Below are 15873 nucleotides of genomic sequence, written 5' to 3'. Positions count from 1 at the left end.
CAGAATCTCTTTGATTTATGCCTGCTGAGGATTTGGCTTTACTTTTTCCATTTCCTGATTTTTTTGACTCTGCAGGAGCTGCCTTGAAAAGAGCAGTAGCCGGAGTTCCTGCCCGTAATTCTTCTTTGTAGGTGCTCTCCACTGTGCCATGAGCACCTTGTTCTTTTAACAGCTCTGTGTTAAGGACTTTCAATAGCTACATGCAACATTGCACTTCTTATTTATAAAGGCCAGGTTTCTGCATCAGATGATCTTCCTAGTTGAATCCAGGTGAATGTGTGTGTTTGTATGCTGGCATGCTGCACAAAAGAATGCATTTCATATAGTCATTTGAAGACAAGGTGGCACCTGAATGTCACTCTCATATCTGAAAACTGGGCTTGCAATTTGCCTACCTGTGGTACAGCAGAATATGAATTAATGAACTATAAACTATACATTAATTTCAAAAGTTGTGTCTCATCAGCAATGCCTTTGAAGCAGCTGGTTATCTATCCTGTTCTCTAATGCTAAGGAAGAAATATATATTTTAGTGATCCCCTTTGAAACGAAACTGCTCAACATTTTCTTATCCTCTGTGCAAGAGCTCCGTCTAGTGGCAATTGTACTCCTTCACATACCTCCATCTGTTAAATTTTTACTTTTTCTAGGCTCTCAAGGAACCTGTTTTGTTAGTGATGTTTGCAATCCATTAGGCAACACCAAAGTAACTCCAGCCTAATTTCTGGAGTTGTCTCACACTCTTCCCAATGTTCATCGGCAAAGGCAACATTTTGTGCTGTAAACAACTGCTTTGTGCTGTAAATATTTTGTATGTAAACATTTTATGCTGTAAACAACTGCTTTGTGCTTTGTACTGAACCAAATGTGGTTTTGAAGAATCACCCACATAGCAGTCCTGTACCGCTTTGAGGGCATCTTTGGGTCCATAATAGCTACCTAGTTTCTGTCTACTTGCAGAAGCGCAGAGGACCAAGTAACAACAGGGCCAGCAGTGCTCTTGGCAATGAACAGCTCGTGCAGCTACAACCTGTGTGTGCTTTTGTGCTGTGGCAATACATTCTGGATAAAGCCCCTTCAGAACAGCATCTCCAACTGGAAATATATATATAGAATCATAGAGTTGAAAGGGACCACCAGGGTCATCTAGTCTAACCCCCTGCACCATGCAGGAAATTCCAAACTACCTTCCCCACCCCCACCCCCAGTGACCCATACTCCATGCCCAGAAGATGGCCACTGTGCCCTCCCTCTCATGAACTGCCTAAAGTCATAGAATCAGCATTGCTGACAGATGGCCATCTAGCCTCTGCTTAAAAACCTCCAGGGAAGGAGAGCCTACCACCTCCCCAGGAAGCCTGTTCTACTGAGGAACCACTCTAACTATTAGAAAATTCTTCCTAAAGTCTAGACAGAAACTCTTTTGATTTAATTTCGACCCATTGGTTCTAGTCCGACCTTCTGGAGCAACAGAAAACAACTCAGCACCATTATCTATATGACAGCCCTTCAAGTACTATTTCAATACTTCAATCTCAAAATGAAAATTCTAGAAAACTCTGGACAATCTGATATTTCTATGAGTCCACCATTCCCTTGTTTTAAAAAGTAAGCATGTTTCATTAAATGCAGCTATGGGGCACTGGGAAGATTGTCCAGAATACACTTACATTAGGCTGCTACTATGTAGTTAAAAATGGCATGTACCATGTGTCCAAAATATTACTTTAATTCTGAACATTGAGCCATGATGACAAGGTTTGGAGAAAATCCAAGTGTAAGGAGCACTCAGTATTTCGGTGTGACCATGTGTAGCATAGCACAACAATGACTAAATAAGTATCCCAGGTCAAAGATCTTATAGTGCTACTCTTAGCAGAATTACACACATCTAAGTCCGCTGAAGTAAGTGGGCTTGGAAGGGTGTAACTCTGTTTGGGATTGCATCGATAGTCTCCCCAAATCCAGAATTCACTTGCTGTGTATGCCAGTAACCAAGGCTAACCCTGGGTTTGTCAAAATCCAGGTAGCAGGTGACATGACGAGAGAATTGTGTTGCCTCTTGCAGGCTAACAGTCTGCAAGACCCTTATAGGAACCATTCCTGCAAAGTCTGTAGTTTGGGCTATCAATTAGTTTGCCAGCTATATGAATACCCTGTGATCTGTCTCACAGGCTGTTTATGGCGAAAGCATATTATGCATAGTGCTGCACATTTGAAATATCGTAAAATCAGTCTGTAAACAAGAGAGACAGGGAGTTTCAACTATCTGTGTGTGTCCAGCATATTAAGAAAAGAATCCAATGTGTCATTTCCCTTTCCAGGGAACCCTACAATTCTGCATTAGGAAATACTTTGCAAGAAGCTATTTATGGATCTCACTTGTAAAATGTAGCCTAGGACAATTCCAGTCAGCAGTTTGGCCTCATGTAATTTTTACTCAGTGTAAACTCTCCAAGCATATACTTTCAAAGGAGACTATGCAAGTTAAAGAGAGATTGAAAGGCAATGTGATGCAGTGGCAGACTTTTTAAATTTTAAATAGGATGAGGTTTTGTATAATCATGACTTCTGTAAATCGCCATAATCAAGATGTAGCAGAACCACACATGATTACAAACTTGATTGTACACATCTAAGAAAAGGCTAGTGGAGTGTAAAAACAAACAAAACCCAGAAGTATAGAACAAGGAAGATGACTGTGAAATCAAGAAACCCAAAGGTACTAGGCTGTGATCATATTTAACCTAGCAAGCAAATCAGCCCACCCTTCAAAAGCCCGGCAAAAAAAAAGAGCTGCATGAGCAATCTCACTAGCCATGTGCAGGATGTTGCTTTGGTGTCAATTGTGCAAAACTCTGTTCTCGTGAAGCCAAAGCAGCTCCTCAAGATTATGCATTAAGGGAATGTGTTCTGAAAGGAACTAATCAAGATCTGAACCAACACACGAGTCGATTACTCTTGGAAGGACAGTTAATCTGAATGAAACTACCTATAATTTTTCAATTTCGAATTCGAATTTTCAAATTTGAATTTTCAAATTTTGAAATTGACTAAGTCAGATCAAACCATTTTTCTGCCAGTGTCTGCGGCTGTACTTTGCTTTTAGTTTTTCTTTCCTTATGATGTTTTAAAGTTTCATTTCCCCAGATAGTGATGGGTAGATAAGGGAAGAGATAATGATGCAGGAGATGTGTGCCTGATGAGCATGTTTTCCAACTGGAACACTTGGTCCACACTTGCAACGCACACCAGTTTTGTGTGCAGTGTTTCCCCAATCACTAGGGTTTCCAGGTCCCTCTTTGCCACCGGCAGGAGGTTTTGGGGGTGGGTGGGGTTGAGGGAGGGGAGGGACTTCAATGCCATAGAGTCCAATTGCCAACGTGGCCATTTTCTCCAGGGGAACTGATCTCTATCGACTGGAGATCAGTTGTAATTAGGGTTGCCAGGTTCCTCTTCGCCACCGGCAGGAGATTTTTGGGGCGGAGCGTGAGGAGGGAGGGGTTTGGGGTGGGGAGGGACTTCAATGCCATAGAGTTCAATTGCCAAAGTGGCCATTTTTTTCCAGGCGATCTGATCTCTATCGGCTGGAGATCAGTTGAATTAGCAGGAGATCTCCTGCTACTACCTGGCAGTTGAACAGATAATTTGGTAAATTTCCTTACGGGAAATATATATCAACACTTATAAAGTGGCTGCGTGTTGATATATATTTTCCGTAAGGAAATTTACCAAACTACCTGGCAGTTGGCAACCCTACCAATCACTTTGATCACTCATTGGCACGAGGAAATAGGGCCGTTCTCTGCCTGAGCCATTCCAGCCATTAGTCATTAGCAGCCTCAGGAGGAGAATGGTTAGTTTGTACTAGAGATGCTCAAGCACCCACAAATTCAGGTCCCAACTGCCTTGCCCATTTCGATAAGGGATCCAATTAGGGTTTCCATCCTCCAGGTACTAGCTGGAGATCTCCTGCTATTACAACTGATCTCCAGCCGATAGAGATCAGTTCACCTGGAGAAAATGACCGCTTTGGCATTTGGACTCTATGGCATTGAAGTTCCTCCCTTCCCCAAACCCCGCCCTCCTCAGGCTCTGCCTCAAAAACCTCTTGCCGGTGGCGAAGAGGGACCTAGCAACACTAGATCCAATCATTTGGCAGGCAGTCTGTGCTGCTCATGAGCAGCTTGAGCCTGTTCACCAGGCTGCAAGCACTCATACCTAGTGCACATTTCTCCCACCACTCACCCATCCATCATTGCCGCCTTTCCACATCCCACCACAAATTATTTCAAGGCAGAATGGGGGGGGGGGACACAGTGATGTAAATACTGTGCAATTTGGGGTGTCCATCTGAATTTGACACACATCAATACCACCCCTAGCCAATTTTACTCCTGCTAGAAAAAAATACTGACATTTCTGGCATTTTCCAGCAGAAAAATGGCAGGACGAAGGGCTAAAGAACACTTTCCCCCAAAACTGTTCTCCCCTTCGAAAAAGCAGCCCCAGCAGCTGCATTTGAAAAGAAAAAGAAGCATTTCAGAACCACAGAACTATGCATAATGTATTCTTTATTGCTATCCTCTTGCTCAAGTCTGAAAAGAAGTACTGAGTTCAGTGCATGGGGGGGGAGAAAAAGAATCAAGTGGGGCTTATAACCTTCAAATCTACAAATTAGGGTTGCCAACCTCCAGGTACTAGCTGGAGATCTCCAGCACATAGAGATCAGTTCCCCTGGAGAAAATGGCCACTTTGGCAACTTGACTCTATGGCATTGAAGTCCCATCCCTCCCCAAACCCCGCCCTCCTCAGGCTCCACCCCAAAAACCTCCCACCGGTTGTGAAGAGGGACCTGGCAACCCTACTACAAATGTACAAAAACTGCAGAAGAGACATAGAACACTTGTTCTTCCTTGCCACTAAGAAAAGGGCAGAAAGATGGATTCGAAAGATAAAGTGGGAGTAAATATTATGTGGATGTTCTATTAACCACCTGAGTGAAAGCTCTAGCACTAGTGAAACATCAAACTGGAGCAAAACATACATGTGGAAGTAACCAGATTCTAATCCAAACTATTCCTACAACCCTCCATGGATCACTTGTCCAGCAGTTTTTAACAACAGAATTATTGCCTGAAATATCCAGGGAAAAAGATCTGTCCAGCATGTTGTAATTCTTGGTTCTTCCTCCTTCCCTGTGGACAGTAGCCCCTCTGGTTGCTTCCACATGGAGCTTTTGCTACCGTTGTTTTTTGAGAGAAGGTGTTCCATATCCTCAAAGAAGAGGATTTTGGTGTAATACCTTTGAGGATTACTTATGGACTTTTGGGATACCTATGAGGATCACTTATGGACTCTCTGATGTTGCACTGAGAGTATTTTTTGGGCGCTGTGCATCATTTATGTTAGGCAACTATAAGAATTGATTTGTGAGACACAATATTGATGGTCAGTTGTATTTTTGCTGTTCCGTGTTAATTTTTGATCAACCTCCAGGTACTAACTGGTGATCTCCTGCTATTACAACTGATCTCCAGCCGAAAGAGATCAGTTCACCTGGAGAAAATGGCCGTTTTGGCAATTGGACTCTATGACAATGAAGTCCCTCCACCCCAAAAACCTCCCGCCAGTGGTGAGGAGGGACCTGGCAACCCTATAGACTGACTTATTTTTTAATGAAAGCTGGGAATTCAGAGAACCTGCTACACCTATAGTTACATCAGTATATCAATGTAATAATGTTCTAGTACCAATTTAAAAAAACTGCACAAAATCCTGGTGGCCCATTGGAGGGCGTGGCAACTACTGGGGAATTAGGGCAGGGAAACTGGGCATGTACAAGCCCCGTTCCTGAGGCACTTTATCTGCAGCCACATTAGCAGTGGGGAAACCACAAAATCCCATCCCTGTGTGAAAGACACCCAAGATTAACTTTCTATTTAGCTTTAATTTGTGTATTGGCCTACATCAGGTAGTCATTCCTAGGTCCTAGATTTAATGTATAGTTAAAGGAACATGTAGAAGAATGAGGGATGGGGAATCTCTGTGTGAGGTCTTGGAGAGCTACTTCCTTTTAAAAGAGACAATACTGGACTAGGTGAACAATGGTCTGACTCAGTATAAGCAGCTTTTCAAAATTGCTGAAGTGGTATTCCTCAGCGTAGAAAGGATATTTGTCATATTCATCAATGATACTTGAGTGTGACCTATGATATTCCAGCATTCCATTCATTGCTGCGTCACATTTTCTTATGAGCAGACCAATATGTTGGGGCGGGAGGCTTTAAGAGCTGCAATTTTAAACATACTTACCAGGATGAAAGTTCTAGTGCAGTGAATGGGACTTGCCTTGAATTAAGTAAACTGAAGGAGTTTTGATGTAGAAATGCCTCTTCATTTGGAATGGGAACATTGTGGACATTGTTAATGTGTGGGACTACAGAAGAGAGGCAATTCTAATTGAATGTACGAATGATGCTGACTTATACTGAGTCAGACCATTGGTCTGTCAAGGTCAGTACTGTCTACGCAGGGACTTCCGGTGGTGCCGCTGGAGAGAGCACTCCATTTCCCCAGGCTGTCCTGGGAGAAATCCAAGTTTGCGTTATTTCTGGGGTACATAGATACCCCAATCCGACCCTTGCAAGTGGGTTGGAAAGCAGGAACTCCCTGCAGCCCGCAAACGTGGTTTGACCTCCTAGGTACTCTGAGGGGGCTTTTTTAAGCCCCTCGGAGTCCTGGACGCCGGTCCTGCGAGGGCACTAGGGAAGGACATCGCCAAAACGCAACTTTGGCCTCAAGCTCTACCCTCCACCACCTTAATACCAACATAAGGACTACATAAAGAAAAGAACCTCACCTCTTGACACCCAAGTGAGTACAAAAGAACTCTGCGTCTACTTACTGGAAACTTGAACAGACGGGGGGCTGATAAGAATATTTCTGGGACCCCCACTCCCCCTTAATTCGAACTGAAAAAGTTTGACTTGAGTTAATCATCGGGATTAACGACAGGAGCCTTATCAAATCGATCAGCCTAAACCATAACAAAGAGTCGGAAGGATACCTTTTAGATTGACAAGAATTATCACCAATGAGAAGGTCCGAGGAAAGGGGAGGGTGATCTTTCTTCCTGATTTTCCGGCGAAAAGAATTTCCTGCCACGTCTGTAGTAAGGGAGTGCCTGGAACGGAAGACTCTCTATAACACCCTCTCTATCATTGGAACTAAAACAACAGGAAGTAGCCGTGGGACTGAATACGCGTCGCACTCGAGTTACTTTGAAATCATTCCTGAAGGAATAACCATCGAGAAGAGGCGGTAGAAGGTCCGCAACACTAGCAACTTCCGGTATACTTCCTGATTAACCCGACCTAGAGCGACCGAAAAAACTCACTGGTATTTCAAAACTTTAAAATGCAATTCTAAAGCCAATTTCGACTCTTTTCAACCCGAAAAAATTATAAGGCTGATGTTTGAACTATTATCTTTTAATTAGTACTTTAAAGGCCCTGTCTGTGGACATGTATTTTACCAGCTTCTTTTGGCTTAATACATAGCCCTGTTCCTATGAAATCAAAGGGAATTTTACAGAATTCAAACATGGGAAAAAAAATACAGGACATGCTTGCTAAACATTCTGAGGCGACAATTAAACAATTAAAACAGATTTCAACACAGATGGCTCAACTGATTTCAATGATGACGACTCTTGACCAATCATCACAGGTAGGCAATCAGAAGTTGGATCTGGTTATAGAAGACATAAAAGTCTTGAAAATTCAAACGATGACCACAAATACAGACATACAAGCAATGGACTCTTCTGCCCAAAAAGTCATGGAAGAATACAAGGATACAAAGAAGAAGACAGATGTTCAAGAAAGCAACCAGCCGGCGATAAAGAGATCAGACATACAAGAAATAGACTTTTCATTTAAAAAAGTCATGGAACGACGTGTGGATATAAGGAAGAAGAGAGCAGGTCAAGGAATACAGATTGAAGCCACGATGGAGATGAAGCCCAGAAAGAGTTATTTTTGGATACGTATCCTGTCTGAGGAAATGAGAGAGAACAAAGAAATCCTGTTCCCATACCTGACTGGTCTATTTCAGTTACAGAAGGAAGTATTAGACCATGGTTAAAGGATTGATTTAAACATGATTGCTGGATCCAAAGGCTTTGATAGTGTGGACGGGTGGCATGGCTATTAATGATGTAGTGGAATTAAGATTAAGACATCATTTTGGGAATAAAGGGCTAGAAATTCTTGAGAAAAAAGACTGGATTGTTAAAATGTTTGAAGTGGCAGAAATGGCAAAACTCATAGCTATTCTAAATGAAGAAAATGACGTTCGGTTTCTGGGGGAATGGGAGGCGTGGATGCATTATTGTGAATATGAGTTAAAATAGGGAAGAATGGAAGAATATTTTCTAATCTGATCCAGAGGATTATTTTTGGTTTTTTTTATAATGAATAAGCATAATTATATTTACTAACAGATTATGGTTTTTTTTATACAGGATATTGACAGTTTATTAAGATTAGATTAACTACGACGAGATGAACTTTTTATTAAGAGGAAGATAGAGGTGAAGGGGAAGTCAAAATGTTTCATTTTTTTTCTTTTTTTTCTTTATTATATGTTATGGAACTATAACAACTTTAGGTTAGAATTGAAATTTTATATTGTCATAGATGTTGTTTAATGCAATGGAAAATTTTTAGTATAAAATCCAATAAAATCTATTTAAAAAAAAAAAAAAAAAAAAGGTCAGTACTGTCTACGCTGACTGGCGGAGTCTCAGGTAGAGGTCTCAGGTCTTTCATATCACTAGATGCTGGGGATTGAATTTAGGATGTTCTGCATCCAAAGTTCCACATCCACTGAATATTGTAGGTCTTACATTCAAATAACAGATGTGAGAAAAAAGTTTTTAAAAAGTAACTTGTGAAAAAAAACTTTAGATCCTGTCTGGAGTGGATACCGGCTTCAAAGAGAAAACATCAAGAGAAAAATTACCCTCCAGAAAGCTCCTGCCTCCTACAGTTACAAATAACACCTACGATTAGGATAATTGAGAAAGATTAGGGGAGAAATGTGTTTCTGCAATTCAAGGTGTTGAGTCTGTGCCTTTAGCAGCCTGATTCTGACTGACATGTTCACTACCCCCTGTACAGATAGTGAGTCAAATCGCTCAGGTTCTTTTTTGTGCATTCCTCACCAAACAACAAAGGAGAGCTAAAGACCAAGGAATGTATGTTTTTTAAAAGCATCAAACAGGGACACAGCTGATGTAGTACTTAAATCCACTTTGGAAATTCTATGTTTAAATTGATGGTGTCTCTTATGCCTGAAAAGCATGGTGGGGGTCTTGCCTGAAAAGTACTTCATAAGAACTAGCTGACTATTATTAATTTAGGCAGTTATCATCAGTCACTTTCTTTGGACATTACTTTCACTTCAAGAAGACAACTCCAGTGTGACTGATTTTAAATTGATTATACGTTGTTGCATTTTGTTGAAGTCAATAAGACTTGCACATCAATCCACTCTGAACATTTAAATGGACTAGCAGGATTTAAATATTTTAATTAAAAATACGCTGTGTGGGAGTGTCCCATCAAAATCAGCAGGTACATTCTCATAACTGTCTAAATCCAGCAAAATTCCAGGATGATACTGATTTCCTTGCTCTATTTCCATCTAGCTTCTGGTCTAGTGCTGGAACTGAAACAGCTTTGGTCATCTTGGTGGGTTATCTATACCACTGCCAGAGGAACTTAGTCTCCTGTCAAATAGGGTTGTCAACCTCCAGATGGTGGCGGGAGAGCTCCCGCTATTACAACTGATCTCCAGCCAATAGAGATCAGGTCACCTGGAGAAAAGGGCTGCTTTGGCATTTGGAATCTATGGCATTGAAGTCCCTCCCCTCCCCAAACCCCGCCCTCCTCAGGCTCCGCCCCAAAAACCTCTTGCCAGTGGCGAAGAGGGACCCGGCAACCCTACTGTCAAATCCGCAATTGTCATTACTATTAATTATGGTAGCTTTCAGGGTCATCAGTCTGTTGGGGGCATCATTTTCCATTGGTTCTGCTCCTGTTTAGTGGGGAGATTCTAAAAGGTGGTGCTGGGACATCTGTTCTATCCCATGCCTTTTATTAACGGGGGGAGGGGATGTCCCAGAAAGTTCCATCTTACCCCCCATGCTATTTAACATCTACATGAAACCACTGGGAGAGGCTGTCCATAAATATGGAGTGAGGCACCATTCCTGCATGTCCCCATGCAGCAGCTTCACCCCACCCAGCATGGTCTGTGTTTCCTTTCTGCTGACTGGCCTCAGGACTTTTTGGTGGCTGCCCCCAGACTTGTGGAAGAATCCACAGAAAGGGAGGCCTCTACCTGTCAGGCATTTTTGGCACGGCTGTAAAACATAATTACTCCGTATAGCTTTGGTGACACTTTGAGTGTGGGCAAAAGAAGCAGCTTTTTTCATGTCAGGGAGCATTGGGAAAGGGATGTGGTTGCATTTCGGCTATACAGACAAGTCCTTTCTGTACTACCCTTGCTAATAATACTGGAGTAGGAGATGCTGCAATAAGAATAGAAAATAAACCTGAGAGGAGCCAGCAAGAGTCTCTCTGGGTGACTCTATTATAGAAGAGGGAACGTCCTGTGATCTCAGAACAGGCCATATTCAGATACATAAAACGTACTTTAAAAAAAAAACAAAATGCAAGACTCCAATGAGCGGGCAGAATAGGTTTGTTTAGAAGAGCAAGGTTTCGATTGGACACAAAACAACGTAGATCTAGCCTAAACTATCCTTTCTCTCATCCTAGTAGAAAAGGGCAAGAGTCCAGCAGCACCTTAAAGACTCACAAAAATATTTTCTGGCAGGGTAGGAGCTTTCGTGAGCCACAGCTCACTTCTTCAGATACCCACTGTGAATTTTCTCTCATCCTAAAACACAAGTGTTTTTCGTTTCTTCCTTTCACCGGAACGACCTCAACGACGGTTCGTGTTTCCAGCCGGATACGAAATACGAGCGGCGCTTCCTGGCCGTTCATTCCGTCGCCGGTGCGCTCTATGGCGAGGGCTTCTTACTTCCCAGAGTGCTTCACGGGGGGGCCCTTCTCTTCCGGTCGTGGCCCGAGCGGTGCTGGCGGTGGAGGTGAGGGTTTCCTTTCGTCATCCGACGCCATCCTCCTCAAGGGCTGCCCTGGTGCGGCAAGCTGACCCCAGGTGCAGTTCCTCGTTCCCCGAGGGAGAGGTGGACGGGAGAGGAATTAGCTTGGGGTCTCTGACGAGGGTGGGAAGAGAGAGGGGGGGATGGGATGGGACGGCAGAGGGGATGATGGGAAGACGGGTCCTGGAGACTTAATGGCAACACTCTGTTCTTGGAAAGGGCCGCTTGGGCGTTAACGCCATAAACGCAGCCCAGAGGGATTAGACCAAAAGTGCATCTAGTCCAGCATCGCTCTTCCCCGGGAAGGGGCCTGGCTTGCTTTATTTGCAAACAGGGCCCGCAGACCACAGCCTTCCCCTTTTGTTTCTCTCCCCCCCCCCCTCCGGTAGCTGACATTCAAAAGATCCAACTCCACGAGACGGGGAGGTGTCGTCTAACAATCATGGCTAAAGCCCATTGAGTAGATCCTTTTGTCACGGCTTTGCCTGATCTGCTTTAGGAAGTCATTAGCCTTGCAGCGGGTGCTGATGAATTCTGCTGGGAAATGGTGGTGGCTACCACTAGCATAAATGGTTTACAGTGACAGGACTTCCTGGAGCATAAGTCTGTCAGTAGCTGCTCACTGTGATAAATAGATGTTCCACTTCTGTGTTCCATCAGCTGTGCTGGGGACAGGCCATAGGATGACTGCTCCTCTAATGCCCTCCCAGAATATCTGAGGATTTAATAATGAATACAGAATGCTGGTCTAGATGGATCTTTTGGGCTGATTCAGCAGCACTTTATGTATGTTCTTAAAAGGGAGTTTGAGATGTTGAAGCTGTTAATGTTTTTTTTAAGCAGCCTGCAGAACCTCCCCTTTAAATTGGGTACAGGGTTTTTACTCCTTCCATGAAGCTTTTCTGATTAAAATCTTACTCCTTTAGCTGTTCTTAGCAACAATAGGTAAAAAACACAAATACCATTTGACTGCCTGGCTTGCTTTGTTTATTTACTTGAGTTAAGATGCATTCTCCCTGCTTCCCAGTTGCTGTGAGGAAAAGGGTAGGGGGAAGGTTTAAACCTGCTCCTCAGCCTTGATCCAACCCCTGCTGCAACAGAGCCAGTGTGATTTGCAAACAGGGCCCACAGACCGCAGACTCTGATCCGAAGAACAGGGTTTGATTCCCCGCTCCTCCACATGAGTGGCAGAGGCTAATCTGGTGAACTGGATTTGTTTTCCCACTCCTTCCTACACATGAAGCCAGCTGGGTGACCTTGGGCTAGTCACACACTCATCCCCACCTACCTCACAGGGTGTCTGTTGTGGGGAACAGAAGGTGATTGTAATCAGGTTTGATTCTTCCTTAAGTGGTAGAGAAAGTCAGCATATAAAAACCAACTCTTCTTTTTTAACATTTAAAAATAAGTTAAGAAAGATCTGATCATGAATTTATACTTGAATGTGCAGCTGAGCCTTTAGAAGGATGAAGGATTTCTATTTTCAGAATTCAGAAAGGGGCAGCTATGATTGTTTTGTATGTATAATAGGAATGTTTCTGATTTTTATTCTCTCAACAGGTTTAAGCTATGGCCAAGTCCAAGAACCACACCACTCACAACCAATGTAAGTTTGTATGGGTGATTAGAGGCATTATGGTTGTAGGGGACATAATAGTGGCACAACTGCTGTTAATCATAATTTGACTTGAATATGAAAGAGTGCTTGATTTCTAAGTAATGGCAGTTGTGATTAGATATAAACCAACAGATAAGTTGATAAAACTGTAGTTAGTGATTGTAAATGGGAGGATACCACTTTTGGAAATGCTTACTAACAATCCCAGCCCCCAAAAAAACCATAATAACACCCTTCTAAGCCCCATTAAAGTTAGTGGACTTAGAAGGGTATAACTGTTCAGGATTGCACTGTATTCTAAAATGGAGGTTTGAAAAATTCTACAAAACTTTGTTTAGACTGAATTCTCACTGAGGTTGACATTTTCAGTATTATTGTCATGATCAGTGACATTTTCAGTATTATTGTCATGATCAAAAGCATAGTATGTCAACTGCGACTATAGCTTTTCCAAGATCTCTAGACAACCCTCATTTGAAAGCTGTCATGGATGTAGTGATCTTCTCTAGTAGTGGCGGACAAACATTTCCCCCCGTTGAGAAGATACTGTTGGTAGTTAACTTGAAATATTTATTTATTAACATTATTTATACATCACCTTTTCTCACTGAGACTCAAAGTGGATTACACAGTAAGTCAATGCAGTCAGCAGGATGGGACATCCAGTGATGTAATAGGATTAGGACTGCAGAAAGTGGAAACAGCATAAGTATTAACATGACATATTAAACAATGCAAAAATTACATAGTGGGATAATACATACTGCAATAGGCAGTAGGTACTGTGTACAGTAGTATAGTCCACAGTCCCTTTCCTGTTATTAAAGAATCTTTTTGAACCATTACATTGTAGTACATCATCATTACCTGTGTAAAAATACCCTCCTGAATACTTCAGTCTTGCATAATATACTGAATGCCAGGTGAGTGGGAGCCTTTCTGACCTCATCAGGCAGACGGTTTCATAAGGTCCCCAGCAGAGAGTGCACGAGTACATGCAGTTGTTGATCTTGCACCTGTTCAGCAAGCCTGGCTTTTAAGGATGCAGAATATGCACTGTACCCTATGGCGGGCATAAGTTCTGTGTAGATCACCAAGCATGACAAAAGAGATCACTTGATTGGAGAAAACAAGCTGTGTGAGTTAACTCTGGCTTTCAAGCAGTCAACAAGCAGGCTCATTGTAATAGTATTGTCCTCAATACAGTACCCATGGTGCAAGCTGAAGTAGTTGTTACTATTATTCATGGTGAATATTCCTAAGTAGATTTAAAGTGCAATCCTTACCATACTGTTTTGGGTGTGCTGTGCATTAATTTAAATAGGATTTTAATATAAATAGAGGCAGGTATGTACCCCTGACCTTTGGGTCTGCTATCGAGATGGTAGCAGCCCTTACAGCCCAGCCTAGCTTGATTTCATCCGAGCTCGGAAGCTAAACAGGGCCAGCTACCGTTAGTAACTTGGATGGGAGATCACCAAGGAAGGCTGGAGTTGCTATGCAGAGGAAGGCAATTGCAAACCACCTCTGCTCATCTCATGCCTTGAAAACCCCGTATGGTGGGACTTTGTGGGGTCTCCATGAATTGTTCCAATTTGACCCCTATCCAGATCAGATAGGTAGGGTTGGCAACAGAAGTTGGCAACATGCTAGCGATCTTATACGTAATTTCATGCCTAATACTCAGAGAAGATGTATTTGAACATTTATTACTGTTACTGAGGGAAACAAAGTGCTTCGCATGACGCTACCTTGGGGGTGGGAAGAGAGGCAGAGAATGTGGCTTGCCTACGGCCATCTGGTAAAACCATGATCAGTTGAAGCAAAAATGTGCTGTTTCTAGTCCAGTCTTTGGCCACTGTGCTACTTAGGTCACTTGTTGCATCAAAACCATGCAAATGTGATACGGTAACATGTTTACTTGTTGTTAATGGAGGCAGATAAAGCTTATACAAGAATATAAACGTAGATTACCATCTAACTTTATTCTAAATGTGATAATTGTGTCATCTCAACAGCTCGCAAATGGCACAGAAATGGCATTAAGAAGCCCAGGTCAAATAGATATGAATCTCTGAAGGGGGTAAGTGCATTTCTAATGTGCTGCTTTGGAAGTAAGTCTTGCTTGAGTCTAAGAAGCTAAGGCAGGGTACAGATATTTTCAGTAAATAAATAAATGTATGTCTGTATTTTGTTACTTTTTGGCAAGGTTTTAGCAGTCTCAGCAAAGTTTACTGAATTGTGTAAAGAATACGGAGGGTATTAATTCTTCACCCATCATTTTTATATGTATTGGAGGAGTTGGTGACCTGCTGCCCTTCTACTACAGCAGCATTAGGAGACCTCATTCAGCCATCTATATACTAGTGAGATAAAAATAGGAGGATTTGCAGCTACTTACGCACAACTCTGCACGTTTACATTCTTTGCAAGTTGCCAGGCAAATGATATTTCTTGTTTCTTTTTCTCTTAAGGTTGATCCCAAGTTCCTGAGGAACATGCGCTTTGCAAAGAAGCACAACAAAAAAGGGCTGAAAAAAATGCGGGCAAACAATGCCAAGTAACCATCTTGCCTTTGGATGGTGAAGGGACTGACTTGCTTGGAATCTGACCAGCAGTTTTTCACTCAAGGCATTTTGTATAAATAAAATTGGGTGTAATATACAGGTGCAAATATTGTGCTCTCTGTTTTGATATTACGGGAGTGCAGTTTTGTCCCTTAGCATTGGGATTGGGGGCAATAGACTTGAATCTTGCCAACTCTGTTCCAGTATTTGGTGTCCTGTTCTCTCTTCCTGTGTTCATTTACATAGGGGAGCTGATCCAGTTGCTGCATGCTAAATCAAGAGAGGGGTGCATTGTGGAGACAGGAGATGTGGAAAGCAGGGTAGTCGAGGTGATGGATAAGGCAGGCATAAAACCTGCACTAGGCTGTGTTCTGCCAGGAGGCTGTGGAGGTGGGTTGAATTTTGCACATGGATGGGGAGCTGAATTTCAACTGTTGATTATTCTAAGGCAGTGGTTCCCAACCTTTTTTTGACCAGGGACCACTAGGATT

The sequence above is a fragment of the Euleptes europaea genome, chromosome 1, assembly GCF_029931775.1.
Source record: "Euleptes europaea isolate rEulEur1 chromosome 1, rEulEur1.hap1, whole genome shotgun sequence".
Classification (NCBI taxonomy): Eukaryota; Metazoa; Chordata; class Lepidosauria; order Squamata; family Sphaerodactylidae; genus Euleptes; species Euleptes europaea.
This window is presented reverse-complemented; position numbering follows the sequence as displayed.